Here is a 21,866-nt window from a genome sequence, read left to right on the forward strand (position 1 = left end):
TTCATTCTTTTCAGGTTTAATTAGAGACAAAATAATCAGAATGAAGTCAAACTCAACTGTTCTGAGATTCAACATGGGGAGTATTAATACTGCCATTTAGAAGATCTGATTTTAAAGGACATGTAAAAGCCTGGTACAATGGCTCAGTGCCTACATCCTCACCTTGCTCGCACCAAGATCCCGTAAGGACTGCACTTCACGTTCTGCCTGCTCCATTTCCCATCCAGCTCCCTCCCTGCTTCTGGCCTGGAAAAGCAGTAGAGGATGGCCCAAAGTCTTGGGACCCTGCACCTGCATGAAAGACTCAGAGGAAGCTCCTGGCTCCTTCTTTGGATCGGCTCAGTTCCAGTCACTGTGACCACTTGGGGAGTGAATCAACAGACAGAAGACCTTTCTCTCTGTCTCTCCTTCTGTCTGTATATCTGCCTTTTCAATAAAAATATTTTTTAAAAAAGGACATGTCAAGTTAAAATGAGAGTCTAGTGACATTGTATTGCAGGTAATGGTGCTGTATGTGACACTGGTAACCTATATGAGAGTCAGTTTGAATCCTGGCTGCTCTACTTCCAGACCAGCTCCCTGCTAATGGCCTGGGAAAAATACAGATGACTGAAATGTCTAGATGACATCCCAGTTATCATGAGCTAGAGAAAGGAGAGTGACACTAGGTGCTTTGGCAGCTCAGAGGGATCAAAATGGATGTCCACATTATTGTAATAAAAGAAATAGAAGAGTACTTCGAGAAGCTCATGGAGAGTGAAATTAAAAGACAAATTTTAGTGTAGAAAATTTTAATCCAATGCATAGTGTTTTCATGATAGATTATTTTTTTCACAAACTTTCTTGAAGACCTTTGTCTGTATTTGGGTTTATTTAAAATTTGTGTTCCATATACAATGCACAGCTAATGTGACTCATCTGCTTTCTTTCCAGCTGCCTTTTAGCTTATTCTATTCCTCCTTACTTGTTCTTTCTTTCAGCTATTTCAGTTTCATGGGAAAACAAAGTAGCACTCTGACTTATTTCAAAGGTTTGAGAACTCCCCAGACTGACAGTGTCCCCGGATGCAGGCTGCAAAGCTAAGTTGCCATTGTTTGACTATTCTAGTAGAGAAGTATTCAGGTCTCGTTTCCCTGTCTGAAAAGCAGGATTGCTTATAGTAGAAATTCATTTCCTGTATTCAAGGAAGAAGAGAACATTCAAATTATTTCTTAGTTCTTTATAAAATAAACCCACAGAATGCCCACACAAATAGAGGTTTTCAAACAACTGCAAGGGCTTCAGTGAGGAGGGAGCATGCATCTCCCTGAGCAATTATTTATTTTGCAATTAACAAAGAAAAATGATCTCTCTGAAATCATTCTTTGAGGATTAACTTTCAAATCATCTATCCTAGGGCCTGGCGCCATGGCCTAGTGGATAAAGTGCTTGCTTTGAATGCGTTGGGGTTCCATGTGGGCGCCAGTTCTAATCCCAGCAGCTCCACTTCCCATCCAGCTCTCTGCTTGTGGCCTGGGAAAGCAGTTGAGGACGGCCCAAAGTCTTGGGACCCTGCACCCGTGTGGGAGACCTGGAGGAAGCTCCTGGCTTCAGATTGGCTGAGCACCAGCCGTTGCAGTAACTTGGAGAGTGAATCATCAGATGGAAGATCTTCCTCTCTCTCTCCTCCTCTCTGTATATCTGACTTCACGAGAAAAATAAAACAAATCTTTAAAAAACATCTATCCTGCCACTTAGCCAATGTTTCTCAATGAGTAGTCCTATGTCAGGAAACTCAGAGATGATCAAAGTTTATTGAAAGAACTGTCACTTATACCACATAATCTTCAATTCTGACAGTTTCTTGTTTTTATATCATACATAAATTCTTTTTGGTTATTCATTCTGTTTGGTATTCTCAATTAGCACAGAAGTATTTTAAAATGATCTTAAGCTGTTACTCTCAAGCTATTATGGTTTTATATCTAATGTGTTAACATTCAGTACAGGTGTTCTGGATAATTTGAAATGTAAAACAAATGTATAGCAGGCATACATTGTCACTATATCCATATTCATTTCTGAAGAGAAATAAATATGAAATTATATTTTGGTAACAAACACGATGTACTTATTCAAAATCCTTAAAAGACAAAGCACCAACTAAAGTATTAAACTCATTTCTCTTTACTAATTTATCTGGGTTTTCCCCTTCAAATTTTCACTCTATATCCAGGCTCATAAGCCTAAATTGACTTTTAAAAATGCAAAAATGGCTTTTCTAGAAGAAAGAGAGTAAGTGATACTGGAAAAGGAAGTTCTATAACTCCCTTGTCAATTATTTATTCAGTAAGCAATAAAGGAATATAAGAGTAGGCAGAACAATGTTAGTAAAATATTAAAGTAGTAAGGAAATAAAGACTTGGAAAACTGAAAACAAACAAAAAAATGGGAGTCATTCACAGCCATCACTGACTTAATAAAAATTAGAGTAAATTATTAATTAATCTCATCATCAACATTAATTAATGTCATGTCAATATGTGATAGCAGAATGTGAAATGAATCATAGAAATTTTTAGAAAAATAAAAGGTTGATAACCTTTTGTAGGTATATATTACACTTGGACTCAGTGAGTTTATTTTCAAAAGATTGTTTCAGGGAAATCTTTAAGTGCTCTTTTAAAGACATGTAATACAAAATAAATTAAAATTATGTTATGACTTTAGTAGAGGAAGTTCTGTTTGACATTTGTGCTCCCATCAGGGCAGAAAACATGAACTGTGTCATGGATTTGTATCTTTAAAACACCTCTGAAAACTATTTCTGCGGAGTTATCACCAAGTCACCAGATACCTTCACTCTAATTCTCCACTTCAGCGATTTTCACAGTGACTTGCCTATCTAGATTCCATGCAGCTCGTATATAAGTAGACACTTTTCATCAGCCAATGAGCTCAATTTTCACAGAGTTGGACAGGGAGGAATTTCTGCAAATTCTCCTTAACTACTGATGTCTACCAGCATTGTGGTAACCAAGCAGGACTAGCACAATCTTGGAGTTTCTAATGGATGCCACACCTAAGAACGTAAGGCTTTATATGTAAGAAAACACACAGTGGTTTTCAACCTTTCTTGGGATGAAATGACACTGTAGGATCCCAAACTATTCCCAAACAGATTACTATTCCATTTACTCTGCTTCAAGGCATGGCCTGTGTTCTGCCTTTTATCTAGCAAACTGTAGTACCTGTTCTAAAGATTGTGCAACAATCCTTATCTCTAAAGGACACTTTAAAAATAAAATTGCAACAATAATATGGAAAAATTAGTAAGAGTCAATAACAATTTTTAATCCATATAAATAATTGGCACAGTCATTTATTCTAGTAATAGACATCTGGTTATTGCATTGATAGTAGAATGATGCTCTAAGTAAGATTATTTTTCTCTGGCGTTTCAATTTCTATGTGTATTAAAATAGAAGTTCCTATTATATGGATATGATTAAAACATTGAGAGTAAATGCAAGAGAACAGAAAATGCAGGTTCCAGAGGAGATGAACATATGATGGTATGCATGCTGCTGAAATTTTTTCTCCTCTCCATCTAAAAGGTAAAGGCCTGTGCTTGAGCTTCATAAAGTTGCAAGTAGAATCACAGAGACGATACTTGCAAACCCAAATTCTAAAGTGTGTTCAAATTTCCCATTTGCCTCCTTATTCTAAAAAAAAAAGTCCAGACTACAAATCAATCATATAAATTTTGACTTGGAAAACTGCATGGCTCTTAATTTAAAATATAAAGATAATATGAGCCCTAACTTCAAATCAGGCATCAGGAGTTATTTTTGTGGTACAGCTGGTTAAGTTGTCATATGGAACCACAACATCCCATATCAAACTTGGGACTTGGTTTGAATCACAGCTCCCAAGCTTCTGATTGAGTTTGCCACTAATGCATCTGGAAAGGCAGCAGATGATGGTCCAAGTGCCCCGGGCCCTTGTCACCCATGTTAGAGACCCAGATGAAATGTTAGGCTCCTGGCTTTGGCCATTTCAGGAGTGATCCAGTAGCTGAAACATCTCTAGTTTTCTCCTTCTCTCTCTCACTCCTCTCCTTTGAAGTACTGAAGATTTATGTAGGTGTTTCAAAGATTTATTTATTTTTATTAGAAAGGCAGATATATATAGAGGAGAGACAGAGATAAATATCTTCCATCTGCTGACTTACTTCCCAAGTGGCTGCAATGGCTGGAGCTGAGCTGGGCTAAAGCCAGGAGCCAGAAGCTTCTTCCAAGTCTCCCATGCGGATGCAGGGTCTCAATGCTTTGAGCCATTCTCTACTATCCAAGCCACAAGCAAGGAGCTTGATATGAAGTGAAGCAGCTGAGATACAAATTGGCACTCATATGGAATCCCAGCACATGCAAGGTGAGGATTTTATCCACTAGGCTATCACACCAGCCCCTTAAGATCTGTTTGCTTATTTGAAAGGCAGAGTTACAAAAAGAGATAGAGAGAGTTTCCATCTGCTATATCACTCCTCAAATTGTCAACACCATTTGCGTTGGGCCAGGCTGAAGCCAGGAGTTTCTTCTAGGAATCCTGCATGGGTGCAAGGGCCCAAGAACTTGAGGCCATCCTCCACTCCCCTCCCAAGTGCATTAGCAAAAAGCTGGAATGCATGTGGGATATCTAGGACTCAATTTGGTACCCATATGGGATGCCAACAGTGCTGGCATTGGTTCAACTATCTGCCGCAATGCTAGCCCCCGAATAAGTCTTTAAGTTCTGCATCAAACTAGTGAAATTTCCTAAGACCTACAGATTTAATTAGACTCTACCATGTGCAAAGAAGCACTGGTCTAGGTTATCCTCAAATAACTTGGAGTCCAGTTGGGTAAATGAAAATACTGAATTCTTCAAAGGGGTAGGAATCATCTCAATTAAGGAGATTGACAAGTAAAACAGAAGTCCTCATGTTGGCTATGGTGACAAGAAAGGTACATTTCCATCATAAATTGATTCCATGTGGGCCTGGTATTGAAAGCAGAGGTTCTTTTTGTTGTTATGCTATCCTCCTAGAAGTCAGAATAATCCACAAATATTCAGCAGATAGTCAGTGATGAGATCATACTCAACATTTCTAGGGTCTTTTTATTTTTCAAAAAGCTTGATTTATTTATTGAAAGGCAACATTACAGCAAGAAAAGGGAATATGAGACCTTCCATCTGCCAGTTCACCCCCAGATGGCTGCGGTGACTGGGGCTGAGCCAAGCGGAAGCCACAAGCCTGGAACTGCATCTAGATCTCCCACATGGGTGCAGGGACCTAAGGACTTTGGCCACCTCCAGCTGCTTTCCAAGGTGTATGAGCAGGGAGTTGGATCAGAAGCAGTGCAGACTACAGCTGGTACCTACAGAAGATGCTAGTATTGCAGACTACAGCTTAATCTGCTGCATAGTACCAACTCTTTCAAGTCCTAAATGCCCATTCAATCTGTCAACCTCGCTCAGTATTAGGGTAACTGAAAAATGGCGCCTAAGTAAGGCAGCTAAGAGATGTCTCTGTAACATTTTAAATTGAATCTCACTTTGGGTACTGTCAAAAAGTATAAATTTGAATACTAAAAGACAGTAAAGATAAACACAATGGCAATAACATAGCTTTAGGACTTCCTTTATTAATAAATTATGATTTTTAAGCATCTTGGCTTATTTGATTCTTTCAAAACATGGTAAGATTTATTTCTGCTAAACAATTAGTAAAGCTCTTGGAAATGAAATGGAATTTCACATTTCTCTCTAATGCAGTTATCTTGTTTAAGTCAAATTACATATATTTTTATTTTATAATTGAAATTATTAAAGAGTGGGATATTTTCCCTATAAGTTAAGATGCCTGCATCCCATACCAGGGCAACTAATTTTGATTCCCAGCTTCAGTCCTTGATCTCAGCGACCTGCCAATGCACACTCTAAGTGATAGCTCAAGTGACTAGGTTCTGGCCATCCCACATGGGAGATGCGGATTGAGTCCTTGGCTTCAGGCTGCAGCCTGACCCATTCCCAGCCATGCTGAACATGTAAGAGATCAATGGATGGGAGTTCATACTCATTCTCTCCTCTCTCTCTCTAACTTAAAAAGCATTTAAAACAGGAAAGAAGCCAGATAGTAAAAAGCTCTAGGATTAGTTAACATAGGTTAATTAAGTTGACCCTTAAACAATGAATTTTGAGTGAATGGCATTAACTGTACATACAAGCATTAGATTTTATGATTTCCTGGTGAAACATTTCATTACAAAGACTAGTTCACCTGTGCTATACCACTTGTTTACACCCATAAAACTCTCAATTGCCAGAGAATAATCATTATATTATCTGTAGATATTTTTAATCCCTTTGTTTTTACCTCCCATTCCCTCCCCCCGCCCCCGTTTAAAGACTGTGGTTTGGAGCAGTGACAGGGATAGCCTTAGAATGACGCATCCCAGCAAATGTTCTGGGTTTTTACAACTAAATAATCTTGCTTAGATTACCAAGAGGGTTTGGTTGTGTTCAGATCATATACAGCCAATTCATGAACGTTTCTCTTCCTTGATAGGGGCTTAACCTTTATCTGTTGGAAGCAAAGCAGGAACTTGTTCACACCTCAGCTCCTTGAAGAAAATTTCATGTTGAAAATTTTACAATCAATAACTATTCTTATTTATTAATGTTGTATGCACTATAACATTAAAACTGAGAAGCAGTTTAAACCATGATGCAACTTCAGGCAGAACGTATGATCTGACAGTATCATAAATGAGTGCGCTTTGAAGAGAAAGAAAATAATGAAATATCTGCATTATAAAGAGATTCAACATATTTGCTTTAAAGTTTCTGATGAGGTATGGCTCCTTCGCTTCATTAGGAAGGGGGATGGGAATCAAAGGAGGTTGACAGTTGGTTGATGTGTATGTCTGGCCACTAAATCATTGTATTCATGCCCCGACCTCCTATGTGCTCCCATTAACTCCCATTCAGCTCCTGGGGTAATATATGTACTGTAGCCCATGGCTGCGTTATCGTTCTTCTCCCCCTGTTCAACTCACACAGACTCACAGACCTCTAAGCTTTCTTTTCAAACTTCTGCCTTGAACACAAACTAGATTTCAAAGAACAAATGTTGAAAAAAAAATACTGCGGAAAGACACATAGGCTGTGATACGCAAGTTTTCAAAATGTTCATGAGAAAATACATACTATAAAAATACTAAGCCTGGAGTTCAAGAACTTTTTGCACCACAATGACCTTATCATTTAATTCTATTTTTCTACATTTTCTTTGAAATATGGTCATACTATTATATAATTACCTAAAAGTGTCTTTTAAAATTTACACCAATCTCATAACAATAGCAGCCTCAGGGGATGATTCAAGGGCAAGGGACTTAGGTTGATTATCAAATGTCATTTCCTCATTTTAATTAGAGATGGAAATCTATTGATCTGGGATGGTTTGAGGGTGTGATCATATCCTTTGAATGTGTCTGCCTTTTTTTTGTTTTTAACATAACATAGCAGTGATGGCAAGAAGCAGTTCACTGCAGGACCTACTATGAAACTGGCTGGATTTAAATCTGCCACTCACTACACGGTCATAGGCAGGTTGCTTAACTTTCCCGTGCCTCAGTTTCCTAATTCCATAAAGTGACATTCAGAAGAAATAGTACCTGCCTTTTTGGCTTGTAGTGAGAAGTCAATGGAATTATATACAAAGTGTGCTTAGAACAATTCTGGAGACAAAACAAATCTTCAAAAAATATAAGGAATAATTACAGTAGTATTTTTCTAAGTCTTTAATTAAGGGAATTTCTATGAAATACATTTCCACTGGAAAAAAATCAACATACACACATACACAATTATAAACATGTTGAATCATTTCAGGAAACTACAGAAGTGGAATGTAGGTAAAATATTTCCATCTTTCAAATATTAGGAGGTTACTTCCTCCTAATTCACAGTTCTGTATTTCAGTTATTGTATAAACTTGCCAGTCACTCAGCTAGCTGCTCTCTGACTCTTCCATTTGCTTTCTCTTTCTTTTTTTTTTTTTTCTTTAATAACATCTTTCTTCCTGGTTCTGAATCCACGCAGCACAACCCAAGGCGTTGTGCACACAAACACAGTGAAGATACATTTCTGCCTTTGGCGACAGTAGCTTTAGGATTAAATGAAAGGCAGGGTGGATAATGTGACACACGCTTTACTTTCAGTAGACTTGTTAATATCAGCTCTGAATTTTTCATGATGGCTTCGGTAACCTGTAGCCCGGAGTTGAAGCTCTGGGGGTTTCTACCACAAAGAGGTAGATCAGCTGAGCTCTCATTTCCCATCTGGCACTGGGTGACAGGGACAGTCAGGGGGGCGGCTGCAGGAAACCTGGAGAAGAAGAAAGCTGATGTGGGACAGCCATTGTAATGCATCAAAGACTAAACATGTGCTGTTGTAGAGACGTATCTTTGAGACACTTGTTCAACAGTGGCTTCAGAATATCCTTAGCCAGTGTGTTGAACTTTATAGTCACAAGAACAGCTGCTGCTCGTGTAAGTAATACCCCGTCCACAGCGGCATCCTGATTTGCCGAGCCAGATTCAGGTCCCGTCTCCAGTGACTGTCGTATGCTGCCTGGCATGCTTCGCATTCACCAGCACAGGCAGGCGTCCACGTGCAGGCACGCACGCAGACACACACCACGGAGATGCCGAGTCCTTTGAAATCGAAAACCACCTCAGCTCCTTCCCAAGGGTAACAAAGTGATCCTGAGGTTTGCACAAAAGACGCACTTTATGTCTGAAAAGTCAGAAAGAGGAAGTTTGGGGACAGTGGGTGGCTCAAGTATATTCCTATATGAAGTCAAAAGAGGTAAAATAGTGTTGTTATATTTTTTAAAGAGAGATCATTTGAGCATTTACACTTTTGGATCCTTACTCTTTTTCTTTAATGCCGCAATATATACTTGTCTTCATACTTGTGGGATGTCTGTTCACCATGAACTTGATTTCATTTTTTTAGTAAATTGTAGTCATGGAATTTGTTCTGATTAACCTAAACTATCACCCTTTGGATACAGTTGTATTTTATCAGGACCCCAAGAAGACATTTGCTTAATTGCAGTAGGTCAGGGCATTAGCTCCTGTTCTATGAATATAGACAGGAAGTAAATAATGTTTATTCTTGAGAGAACAGAACTGTTACAGCGATAGCCAGCCTCCAGCTGTGACAGGGAAACAATGAAGACGAGTGACCAAGGTCCCGTCCACTGTGGGCTTTCCATTATCCCTCAGTGGAAAGGACCAGACCAACTTGTTCAAAGTAACTCTTATCTTCATGTTTTTCTTAAATGTTCCTTCTCACTATTTTCAGTCTGCCACTATATTATTTCTCTGGTGCTGAGATCTATTTCATAGTTATTTAGGGGGGGGGAGAGTGTAATTTTCAGAAGATTGTTAACATTCTCACTTTTTAACAGGTTGAGGAGAGATTGGCTTTCAGCATAGATGAATATTAAAATAGTTTAACAGGGTGCACAGCAAAATGACAGGGAATCAAACCATTGGTCCAATTCAACTCAGCCAAATAATTAAAATATTAACCCACTGACCTTACCTATAATCATGAATTCAATACACTGCAATGAACTTCTTCCGCCATACACTGACTTGGATGAAATCTACATAACAGTGTCCTCATACTTAATTTTAAACAGACCAATTAAACAGAAAATTTACCACAGAATGTCTAGCTCAGTTTTCCCTGAAACGTGCAGCAGGTGAAGTCGCTTGCTCTCTGAACCTCCAGGGCAGTCGGTTTGTTCTTCTCATACAGCCACAGCCACAGCTACTAAACTGTACAATATAGTTATTTAGATATAGGTCTTATCTCCATACTGTACTTTTAAAAAATGATTACTTTTATTGGAAAATCAGATTTACAAAGAGTGACAGAGAGAAAAAGATCTCCCATCTGCTGGCTTACTCCCCAATTGGTCGTGTGCTCTCCCACATGGGTGCAGGATCCCAAGGCTTTGGGCCATCCTCTACTGTTCTCTCAGGCCACGTGCAGGAAGCTGGGTGGAAAATGGAGCAGCTGGGACACAAACTAGAACCCATATGGGATCCCAGTGTATGTAAGGCTAGGACTTTAGCCACCAGGCTACTGCGCCAAGGCCCACACTCTACTTGAAACAGACTCCAGTATACTCCCTCCAAGTTCTATGACTCGAGGGACTATTTTCAGATGTTCTAAGTCTTCATTTTCGTATCAGTGAAATGGAAGTAATAATATCTTGAATAAAGGATTATAGCTGGGAAAGAATGAGATACGCAGCTGTGGTCAAAGTCGATGTCTGACTTGTATCTGGGTTTAAAGTATCAACTATTCTTGAGACATTTTGCAGCTTATAGCAACACATCTTGCATAGAGCAGCCAAAATGAAATCTCCTACTCTTGTTAAAATGTTAAGCTGTGTACTACTCGGCCTGACGTGGTAGCCTAGTGACTAAAGCCCTTGCTTTGCACATGCTGGGATCCCATATGGGCACTGGTTCTAACCCAGGAGGCCCTGCTTCCTTTCCAGTTTCCTATTTGTGGCCTGGGAAAGCAATCCAGGCCAGCCCAAAGCCTTGGGACTCTGCACCCGCATGGGAGTCCCAGAAGAAGCTCCTGGCTCCTGGCTTCAATCTGCTCATCACAGCCATGTGGGAAGTGAATCATCAGAGAGAAGATCTTCCTCTCTGTCTTCCCACCTCTCTGTATATCTGACTTTCCAATACAAATAAATAAATCATTTTTTTTTAAAGATGTGTACTATGAGGCCTGGTTCAGTAACCTAATGGCTAAAGTCCTCTCCTTGCATGCGCCAGGATCCCGTATGGGTGTCCGTTGTAGCCCTGGTGGGTCTCACTTCCCACCCAGCTCCCTGCTTATGTCCTGTGAAAGCAGTCGAGGACAGCCCAAAGCCTTGGGACCCTGCACTAAGATGGGAGACCCAGAAGAGGCTCTGGGCTCCTGGTTTTGGATCAGTGAAGATCCAGCCATTGCGGCTACTTGGTTAGTGAATCATCAGATGGAAGATCTTCCTCTTTGTCTCTCATCCTCTCTGTATAGCTGACTTTTTAATAAAAATAAATATTTTTTTTAACAAAAGACGTGTGCTAAAGTCTCCCAGTAAGAATTATACATGTATATATATGTACATCTATATTCTGTATGGGCTCATTACAGCTTCTGTAACAATTTCACATATAAGACCATGTGCTTTCTTATTTTGTAGGAAAGGAACAAAGTTTAGAAAAAAATTGATTGCATCTTTAACTTTTAGAAATCAACCTCATTTCTGAGACAATGAAAGGTGAATGAATTCATGGTTTCCTGGTTCAGACTAAAAAAAGGCATAAGGAAAATGGTTTAAATTTGTTTTGTTTGTGTGAAGGATAAACAGATAACAAAGATAAAAGTCTCCCATTTGTTAGTTCACTTCTCAAAGACCTACACCTTTCCAGGCTGGCTGAGTCATGGCCTGGAGCTGACAGCTCCATCCAGATCTCCACTTGAGTCCCAGGGATCCAGCACCTGCTACCGCCCATGGTTCAGACTAGCAGGAAGTCAGAGTCAGCAGCAGAACCAGGAGCCCAAACTAGGGATGCTAATATAAAATATGGGCAGCTCAAGCGGCGTCTTCAGCATTGCACCAAATGCACACCGCCAAAGGGTATTCTACTTGAAAATGGAAATACACGTATAGATTTCAGAACACATACAAATATTTCTCTGTAAAACTTCTCTAAAGTTACGTTTTAAGTATTCATTCAACCAATATTTTCCAAAGTCAACTAAGTACCAGATATTATTCTAATACTTGGAATTTGAAAGCTTTCTTTACTTTCTACTCAGGAAAGGAACGATTTTTAAAAATTAATTAAAGTAATATCGCCTAGTGATTAATGTAAAGTTTAAAAGGGTGTGACCATGAATGGGAGGGGAGGCTATTACCCACAGCATGACCAGGAATCAGGATGTGACATTTAAGTGGAGACACAATTGAGAGGAAGAAAGAATACATGTGAACATTGGAGGAGGAAAAGTGCCGGCAGGCAGGAAATCCCTACAGTCGCTACATCTTTACCAGACCCCGAGTGCACTTTAGAACTTGTAAAACAAGTTGCAATATCACTTAAGCTGCCACTGGTAATTCAGCCCACCCACTCTGATGGCTTTTCCCCTGGATGAAGTCCTAGAAAAAAATTAAGTGGAGAAAACCTCAGACACAAGTTTCTGAATTTCAATGTCATATTTAAGTTTATGGTCTAGAGCTGACAGCTCCATCCAAATCTCCACTTGAGTCCCAAGGATCCAGCACCTGCTGCCATCAGGGTGCAGATTAGCAGGAAGTCAAAGTCAGCAGCTGAACCAGGAGCCCAAACTAGGGATGTTAATATGAGCAAATGGTTTTCTAAGCAAATGAAGAATTTGTAGGTTGTAATTTTAGCTAAGAGCAACTATGCTCTCTTGGTGATTCTCTGTCTGGTTAATTAGTAAATGATGTATGGTTGCCTAACACAGTGGCTCCCAATAACCATTGCATTTCACTCATGATTTTGTGGATTAGAAACTCTACAGGCATGGCCATGAAAGCACTAAATCTTTACCAAGAGTTCTATCAGTGGAACACTGTTTAAGTCAATGCGGAGCCCCAAACTGAAACAACCACCTTGCACAGGCTGTGACACTTTGCATTTTCCAAAAATGGATGTAAGAATGTTTCCGGTTCTCTATGCTATTTTAGAAATTATGCCACTTCTCTGCTAGAAAGTAAAATCTTTGTCTGTTGATCAGCCTTCACACATGGAATACAGGCAAGGTTGCACTGTATGATTTCCAAATCTGGTTTGTAAAAGGTGAGATGGCTGCCTCTTGACCGTGACTCTTAAGAGTGCTCATCTTTAAAACATAGTCACCATGTGGGCAGTGATCCTAGGTCATGTGTGCAGGTATATCAGGGCATTCCTGCCAAAATCACATCTTCCAGAGCTGGTGGTGGCAACCACAAGCCATCAGCTAAACTACCGCTCAGCCTTTGGGTGAAGCTGAGTGCAGCAGAGCCAAACTTTCTCCTGCCAAGTCTTCCTCCCACTTAGAATCAAAAGCAAGTTAATGTTCTTGTTATTTTGAGACATTGAGTTTGGGGTGGTTTCTGAAAATGCCACACTGGAATGTGTGGGCCCCTAGAGAGCTTACTAAGTAGTGGTGATCATGAAACAAAAACATGAATTACTTAACTTGCAAATGACTCAGTGCTAAAAAATAAAAATAAAATATAAGGCAGCAGGTGGCTGGCATCCTGGCATAGTAGGTGAAGCTGTTGCCTATGGAATACAGGCATCCTACATGAGCACTTGCTTGCATCCCAGCTGCTCCACTTCTGATCTAGCTCCTTACTAGTGGCCTGGGGAAAGCAGTGAAAGGTAGTGTAAGTATTTGCACTCCTGCCATCCACATGAATGACCCAGACGAAGCTTCTGGCTTCTGACTTCAGCCTGGTTGAGCCCTGAATCTTGTGGCCATTTGGAGAGTGAACCAGTGGATGTAGGATTTTCTCTCTCTGTCTTTCTCTTCCTCGGCCTCCAACTTGCCCTATACAACTGTGACTTTCAACTAAGTAAATCTTTTTCTTAGAAAAGCAAAACACGAAACACATTTGAAGTATTTCTTAAAACCAAAAGAAATAAAGGCAAATCATGGATCTCTAAGATCACCTCAATAAGTAAAGAAATCTAGTGTGGGGAATTTAAACAATGACATTTTAGAACAAGTTTAGCCAGAAACACGACATCCACTAGACTAATGTAAGAAAAAGTTCTTTTCTTTTAGCAGATATGTATGTTCAAGTGATCAGTCAATTCATTCACTCATGCAATACAATTTTTCAAGTTATGCATATGTTTTATATTTGACAGGCAAAGGAGAGAAAAAGAGAAATGGAGAGAGAGTGTGAAGTTGTTCCCATCTGCTGGCTCACTGCCCCAAACATCCACAAAATTGGCACTGAACATCAGCGAAGTCAGGAAACAAGAATCCAGTCCAGCTCTCCTACATGGCTGAAAGAATCCTAATAGCTTGATCTATCACTGCTTTTCCCCATCAGCTGCCTTGGCAGGAAGTTTGAGTGAAAAGCTGGGATGAGGGTGTCCTGATCAGCATCGTAAACACTAGCCACACACTATGCCTTCTCAAGTTCTTATTGTGTGTCAGGCATGGTCTAGGCTCTAAGCATACCACAGTGAGCAAAACAGACTTCACTCACCTTCATGGAGCTGATATTTTGGAAAATGAGTGGGAGAACAAATGAACAAACTGTGAAGTAAAATGGATAAAATCTAAGTTGTTGATAACTGGAGGGACATGTCAAAGGAGGAAGACAGGGAGCACAGGATGGAGGGAGGCTGATAATCACATATAGGGCAGGCAGAGAGAATACCACATGCACACGATATAAACAGAACTCTGAAGGCAATGAGAGCCAGCAAAGAATCACCTGGGAAAAGGATGGTCCAAGGCAGAGGGGCAGGGAACGGGCAGGCTCAGAGGCCTAAGACAACAAGGTAGGTGGCTGAAGCTTAAGGAAAGGAAATAACAGTATGAGATGAATGACTCTCTGCTCTGCAGAGAAAGCTGCCACCTGCAGCATTGGCCCATGAAGGAAAGAAGGGAAGAAGAGAGATGGAGAGATTACAAAGGGGGAAGGGAGGGTGAGGAAAAGAAAAATAGGCAGGGAAGTAGAAAATGGGCTGGAATGTGGAAATTCCAGGTTATTAAAGTGAACCAATGGATTTTCTTATTTTCATATCCTTAAATATAGCTCATTACAATTGTATATAACATCTATTGGGCTTGATACTTATTAGATCACTTTCAACATACAAGTGTTACTATCAGAGTCATAGTTTTTTTCGAGATACAACAACACAAATACAACAGGATAACCTATTGTCAATTATTGGAGCACACAATCTACTGACAAGACAAGAGCAAACTCTCCTTGGTAGTAGAACTTCAGCCTAAGAGTTCTGCATCAGCCAAAATTGGCAGAGACTCTGCAAAGTTCAACAATGAGAAATGGGGCAGACGCTGTGATGTTGCACCTGAAATCACTGCCTATGGCGCTAGCATCCTAGATGAGCATGGGTCATTCACTTCCAATCCACTTCCTGGGTCTTTCACTTCCGAACCAGCTTTCTACTCATGTTCCTGGTAAAGCAGCAGAAAATGGCCCAAGTGTTTGGGCCCCTGCGCCCACATGGGAAACCTAGATGAAGTTCTGGGTTCTATCTTTGAACCAGCCCAGCTCAGGCTATTGTGGCCACTCCCCAGTGAAGCAGATGACAGAAGATATCCTCTTTGTGTCTGTAACTCTGCCTTTTAAATAAATAAACAAGTCTTTTGAAAAAAAAAAGACATCAAACAGGTCAACCTCCTGACTGTGATGTTGGTAGTGAATAAACTATATTTTGCTTTTGTTTTTTTTAAAGATTTATTTTTATTTTTATTAGAAAGGCAGATATAGAGAGAGGAGATACAGAGAGGAAGATCTTCCATCCGATGATTCACTCCCCAAGTGAGCGCAACGGCCGATGCTATGCCGAGCCGAAGCCAGGAGCCTCTTCCAGGTCTCCCACGCGGGTGCAGGGTCCCAAAGCTTTGGGCCGTCCTCGACTGCTTTCCCAGGCCACAAGCAGGGAGCTGGAAGGGAAGCGGGGCTGCCGGGATTAGAACCGGCACCCATATGGGATCCCGGGCGTGCAAGGCGAGGACCTTAAGCACTGCGCCACCACACCGGGCCCAATAAACTATATTTTGAAGGATGGTATTATAAAGGCTGTTTTTGAAAAATAAATCTTTATTGCTAATATATATGGTCATATTTTTATTGTGTGCAGAGTGTTTGTGAGTGTGAATGAACTGACCTCAGGACTGGGGAGAGAAGTGCACATGGAGAAGTCAAGGTTATCATTAACCCCATGAGTGAGATGGAGATTCACCTGTTCAGCCTTATGCCTCCATGTATCCCTGGTGGGGCTCAAGAGGGCAATGCATTAAATTAACTGCAGGCAGCCTGAGGTTTCAGGAAATATGAGTGATGGACTGGTGTTAGGAGCAGCCATGCCCAATCTGAGGCTACACTCCAACAATACAAGGAAAAAGGAATCAAAGTTAAATACACAAAAATTTCAAGCCAGCTAGTTCATGTCAAGTGTAACTCAACTGTTTAGTGTTAAACTATTAATTTGTATGTTATTTGAAACTTATGATCTTGAAAAAAATTGACATTTTGCTATTCTAAGTTCATAAGGAATACTTTTGTAAAAGCTGTGTTTATTTTGTCTCATAGAAAGCACAAAGCCATGGTATAATTCTATTTGATGACTGCAAGGTTTTGTACCAAAGATGTCACTGCATTATAATCAAATCCACCAGGTGTCACTGTTACAGATTATATACAAGTATATATTATTCTGAAGACAAGCCAGCTTCTTATTTCTCAGTTTGAGTACGTTCTAGGTTGTAAGTTTCCATTAAGGAAATATGGGCATAATGTCTCTAGCATTCTTTCAGTTAATTTTTTTACAGTGGTTCTAAATTTAATTAGGAAACAGGAAGGCTTACTATAGGTATGTTTCTGTCAAAAGTTTTCCTTTGGAAGATTTTATACACAATTTGGAAAACTCCCTACTTCTTGGGCCTGGCACTGGTAGCCTAGTAGCTAATGTCTTCACCTTGCATGCAACAGTATCCCATATGGGCCAGTTGGGGAGTGAATTAGGAGATGAAAGATCTGTCTCTCTGTCTCTCTTCCTCTCTGTGTATCTGACATTGCAATAAAAATAAATAAATCTTAAAGAAAAAACCTCCCTACTTCCTTAGAAAGATATAAACATGGACTGCTATGATGGTAGACCCACAACTTTTGATTTCAAATACTCATGAGAGGACTGAGCATGCTAATATTCCCCATCTTTCTTTTAGCCTCCACTTAAAAAACGAACTCTTCCTTACAACATATTGTAGGGAAAATGACAGATTCAGCATGTTGTTGAGGATAAATTTCATACTTCTCAATGCTGTAACATGGGGAACACCAAAGACAAGTGGACATGATCAGGGGAAAGCCACGTATCCCATGTGTATTATATGTAGACTACTTCAAAAAGCAACCTCTTGTATTCAATATTTCTGCCTATTTAAATCTAACTAAAGCCAAAAACTTAAGCATGAGAATCTCTATCTAGGAGGCAACTAAAAGAGACAGATTTTGGAGTAGGCTTGAGGGTGGGACATCTCAAGTAGAGATGGGATGTCTCTGTAGAGAGAACTTACATTACCTAGAATGAAAGTGCCTAATAATGTGACTGACATTGAATCTGAGTTGACTGTTTAAAATCAGGTCATCACGGGGCCTCTCATATTGTACCATTATAAGGAGCTGATATTTGAAAAAGAAAAGATCTTGCAGCTAAGTGAAAAAGAAATTTCATGAATGTAACATGTAAGTGTTACTTAAATCCTACTGGATTTTTGTTAATGTGTTGCCATGGATCAGCAAAGCCTGTACAGACAGAGTAAGGAAAGAAAAAAAAAAACTCAGGAAAAATTTGAGATGTGAAAATATCCCTATCTGACACAGGAACATGTATTAACAACTGCAAGACCTGTCTGCTGAGCTTGTGCCACTGTGGAATGAGGTTCAGCATATGGAGAGCCTGGCCCTTTCATTGTCAGCCCAGGGCAAGGGATGAATTATCCAGGTATAATCAAGTTCTTTCTTCAGTGCAAAATATTTTCCCAATGAGATGTCTAACAGTCTTAGCAAAAAGCTGTCGTATGAAGAATTGAGAAACCAGCCTGATGTTCTTAAATATAATTCGTATATTCTTTAACAGTAGTAAAAGAAAAGTAACTGGGACAAATTGACTTACAAATGACTTACTGCATAGTGACTTATAAATCTGAGATTATAACGAAAACAAAACAATGATAAGGAATTCTTTTGTCTAAATGGACTGGACTCAAACTATTGGCCTTTTTGCAAAACCTTAATGTCTATGGCATTAGACTTCCCAGGCATTACACTGGAATAAGCATGAGTTGGGTAGAGTGGTTCTGTTTAGTCTGACGAAGGGCAAAAAAAAATCTCTGTTCTCCACCTGCATTTCACTTTGTTGAATTAGCTATTGCTGATGTTTTGCTCAGGGGCTGTGCTGAGTGATTAGGGAAATTTGTCAGAAGAGAACACCTTGCATGCTTAGAACTTAAACTAAAATGTTTCCCAGATTAACATCTGTTTTATCTTACAAGATAAGGCTACAAAAAGACAAGCTACTCGAGTAACCTTATCACTTTATATGTGACTTGTTTCCATTTCAGTCTCTCCAAGAAATAGTGGTGATGGGGCTTGGAATTCTAGTTGTTAACTGGTTTCCCTTCTAGTGAAATGTGTGCCTGATCACTAACTCGTAATCTTTTGTCTCTGATGTTCCTTTGGCTGTCTTTACTGTCATTCTATTATTTCTTTTTCAAGATTTATTTATTTTTATTGGAAAGGCAGATCTACAGAGAAAAAGGAGAGACAGAAAGATCTTCTGTCCATTGGTTTACTCCCCAAACAGCTGCAACAGGAGGAACTGGACCAATCCAATGCCAGGAGCCAGGAGTTTCCTCCAGGTCTCCCACATGGGTTCAGGGTCCCAAAGCCTTGGGCCACCCTCCACTGCTTTCTCTGGCCACAAGCAGCAGCTGTGGAGGAGCTGGGGCACGAACTGGCTCCTACATGGGATCCCAGCACATGTAAAGTGAGGACTTCTGCCATCCATCATTTCTAAGTTATAATTATTTCTCTTATAACCTCATTAAATTTAAAGCATAGCCCTATTTGCCATCTCCACATCCCACATACACACATACACATAGATGCACACATTCACACATGCACACACACACGTAGCATGAAGGCTCTTCAAAATGTTCATGGTTGGAGCCAGAGGTGGGAATAGTAAATTAAGCTACCACTTGCAATGTGAGCAACCCATATTGGGACCAGTTTGCATCCCAGTGCTCCACTTTCAATCCAGCTAGTTGCTGTTGCACCTAGGAAGGCAGTCAAGGGTGGCCCAAGGGCCTGGGCCCATGCCATCTACATGTAAGACCAAGGAAGAAATTCCTGCTTCTGACTGGCCCAAATAAATCTCATGGTTGCTGGTATTGTGGTGTGCAGGGAAGGGGAGGTGCTGTTAGCCAAGAAGATGGAAGACTTCTCTTTGTAACTCTGTGATTCAAATATATATATATTAAAAGTTCATGGTAGGAAATTCAATGTGACTGAGTAGGTAAAAAAAAAATTGCTAATTTTCACTATGGAATGATAACAGAAGAAAAGTGGAGTAACTACATTCCCAAGGAATAGCTGGAGGGTTTAGAGTGGAAATGTTATAGAAAGAAGAGGAGAATTGTGGAACAGTACCACCAATACAAACAGGCAACAGCAGGCAGAGACACCATCAGCGACTCCCGCAGCTGGAGGCTGGAGGAGACACAATTTTCTTGGAGCAAGATGACAGGAGCCAATGGCAGCAAGTGTCACCAGTGATGTTGCCTGAGGGAATATCTGGCAGCCTGCATTGACTTTGAGTTTGGCCTGAGGTAGTTGGAAGGGGCAAGGTGCCCACCTAACCAACCTAACCAACCCACCTTACCCACCTAACCCCATGAAGGCAGAGCACATTGCTTTCTTCCCATCTCCCCAGCAACTCCCCTCCTCACACCGAACCGGGTTATCACCATGGACTTTTGCCCCACACTCAGGTACTGACAGAAGCCCTCTACTTCCATCCAGCACACATGTCTGGGTATCAATAGAAGGAGTAGACACTCAAAACAAAGGTTCAGGACCACATGGCTTTACTGCTGAATTTTTTTAACTTTTCAAGAAGAACTGATGCCAATTCTTCTCAAACTATTCAAAAAAATGAAAGGGAGGGGATCCTTCCAAATTCCTTCTCTGAGGCCAGTATCACCTTATTCCAAAACCAGAAAAACATACAACAAAGAAAGATAACTATAGACAAATACTTGTGAGGAACATAGATGCAAAAATCCTCAACAAAACACAAGCTAATCAAATCCAACAGTATATCAGAATGTTCTCCCAGAACCAAGTGGGATTTATCTCTGGTATGTAGCAATTGTTCAACATACACAAACAAGCAAATGTGGTACATCATATTTACTAATTGAAAAAACAAAAAGCATATGATTTTCTGAACAGAAAAACTAGAGAAAAAAACTAGAGAAAACGTTTTGTAAAATACAACATCATTTCATCACAATAACTTCAAGCAAATTGGATATAGCAGGAACATTCTTCAACACAATCAAGGCAATGTATGACAAACCCACAGCCAGTATTATGCTGTTAGGGAAAAGTTTGGAAGAAGTTTCACTGAGAAACAGAACTAGACACTGATGCCCACTTTCACCATTGTTATTCAATATAGTTCTGGAAATTTTAGCCAGAGCCACTAAGTGATGGAAAAAAATCAAAGCAATACAGATTGAAAGGAGGAAAGAGGCAGGTGAGGCCCAGGAGAAACCCTTCCAGAAAGGCACTTAGAACCCAAGCCCAGTGGCCCACTCTGATTGGACAAGAGCAGCACAACAGCATCGTTCACGGTCAGGCATTGGATTCCAACTTCTCATGCAAGAGAGAAATGGCTAAGAATGACGCAGAATGTCAGTTGTCAGTGGATTGTGTTAGCAGTTCAAGTGGGAGTGATTTTGACAGCACAGACATTTGGTAAGGTGTGGGGAACTTTTTGTTTTTATCTCCATGCATGGGGCAGGGGCTGAGTACGACTGGCTTCTGGTGGGTGGAGACCACTAACCAACTTGCAACACACTTGACAGATCACCACAACAGAAGCTCATCTGACCCCAAGTGTCAATAAGACTGATGCTCTAGGCATATTTCCAAGAAAAAGCTTAGACAGAAAATGATAACACTGAAGTCCCAAGTGGATTAAGGTGAGAGCCAGATGCTGATACACTCAACCTTCAAAAACATCAGGACCAACTTTGACACAACCCTAAATGGACACTGCATCACCACAGACTGCCTCCAAGGCAGTGTGGTATAGTTGAAGAAAGCAAACACACATTGAACTGTATGTTGCCTGATTATTAGTGCTGTGGCCCAGAACAAATTATATAACTTGTATATTTTTGTCTGTAATAGAATCAATACACCACACTGTAAGAATTTTATGAGGATCACAGAATGGAATACACCTAATTTCTTTGTCATGGTGCTTAGAACAACATAATACTGGATCAGAAACAAAAATTATTGTCCCTAACACACACCAGAAATTACATATGTTCTTGACAGCTCAAGAAAATACTCTTGAGCCTACCTCTGAATTAATTCAATATTTATAAATGCTTGTACGCATCCTCCTCACCCTCGGAGCTACCCTGGACTCTCCGTGTCTGCTGCTCTTGAAGCTATGCTGCTGGCTTCCATAATCTTGGAATCCATGATTTTCTTCCTGCTTTTTTGTCCCTAAATTCAATTTTATTTTTATACATTTATTTTATTTTTGATAATGTTTACATAGTTCTGAAGGATGTACGCTCATGTGGACCACTGGTTAGGGTAGGGAGGGTCAAGGTGTGGAGGAAAGTGGATGAAACAATTTGTTCCAATTTTCTTTCTTTCTTTATATGGGGGAAGAGATAAGAGAAAGGGAGAGGACTATTTCCAGAAGCCTAACCACAGCAGTACC

The sequence above is a fragment of the Ochotona curzoniae genome, unplaced genomic scaffold, assembly GCF_017591425.1.
Source record: "Ochotona curzoniae isolate NIBS_2020 unplaced genomic scaffold, NIBS_Ocur_1.0 scaffold_4506, whole genome shotgun sequence".
NCBI classification, from domain to species: Eukaryota; Metazoa; Chordata; class Mammalia; order Lagomorpha; family Ochotonidae; genus Ochotona; species Ochotona curzoniae.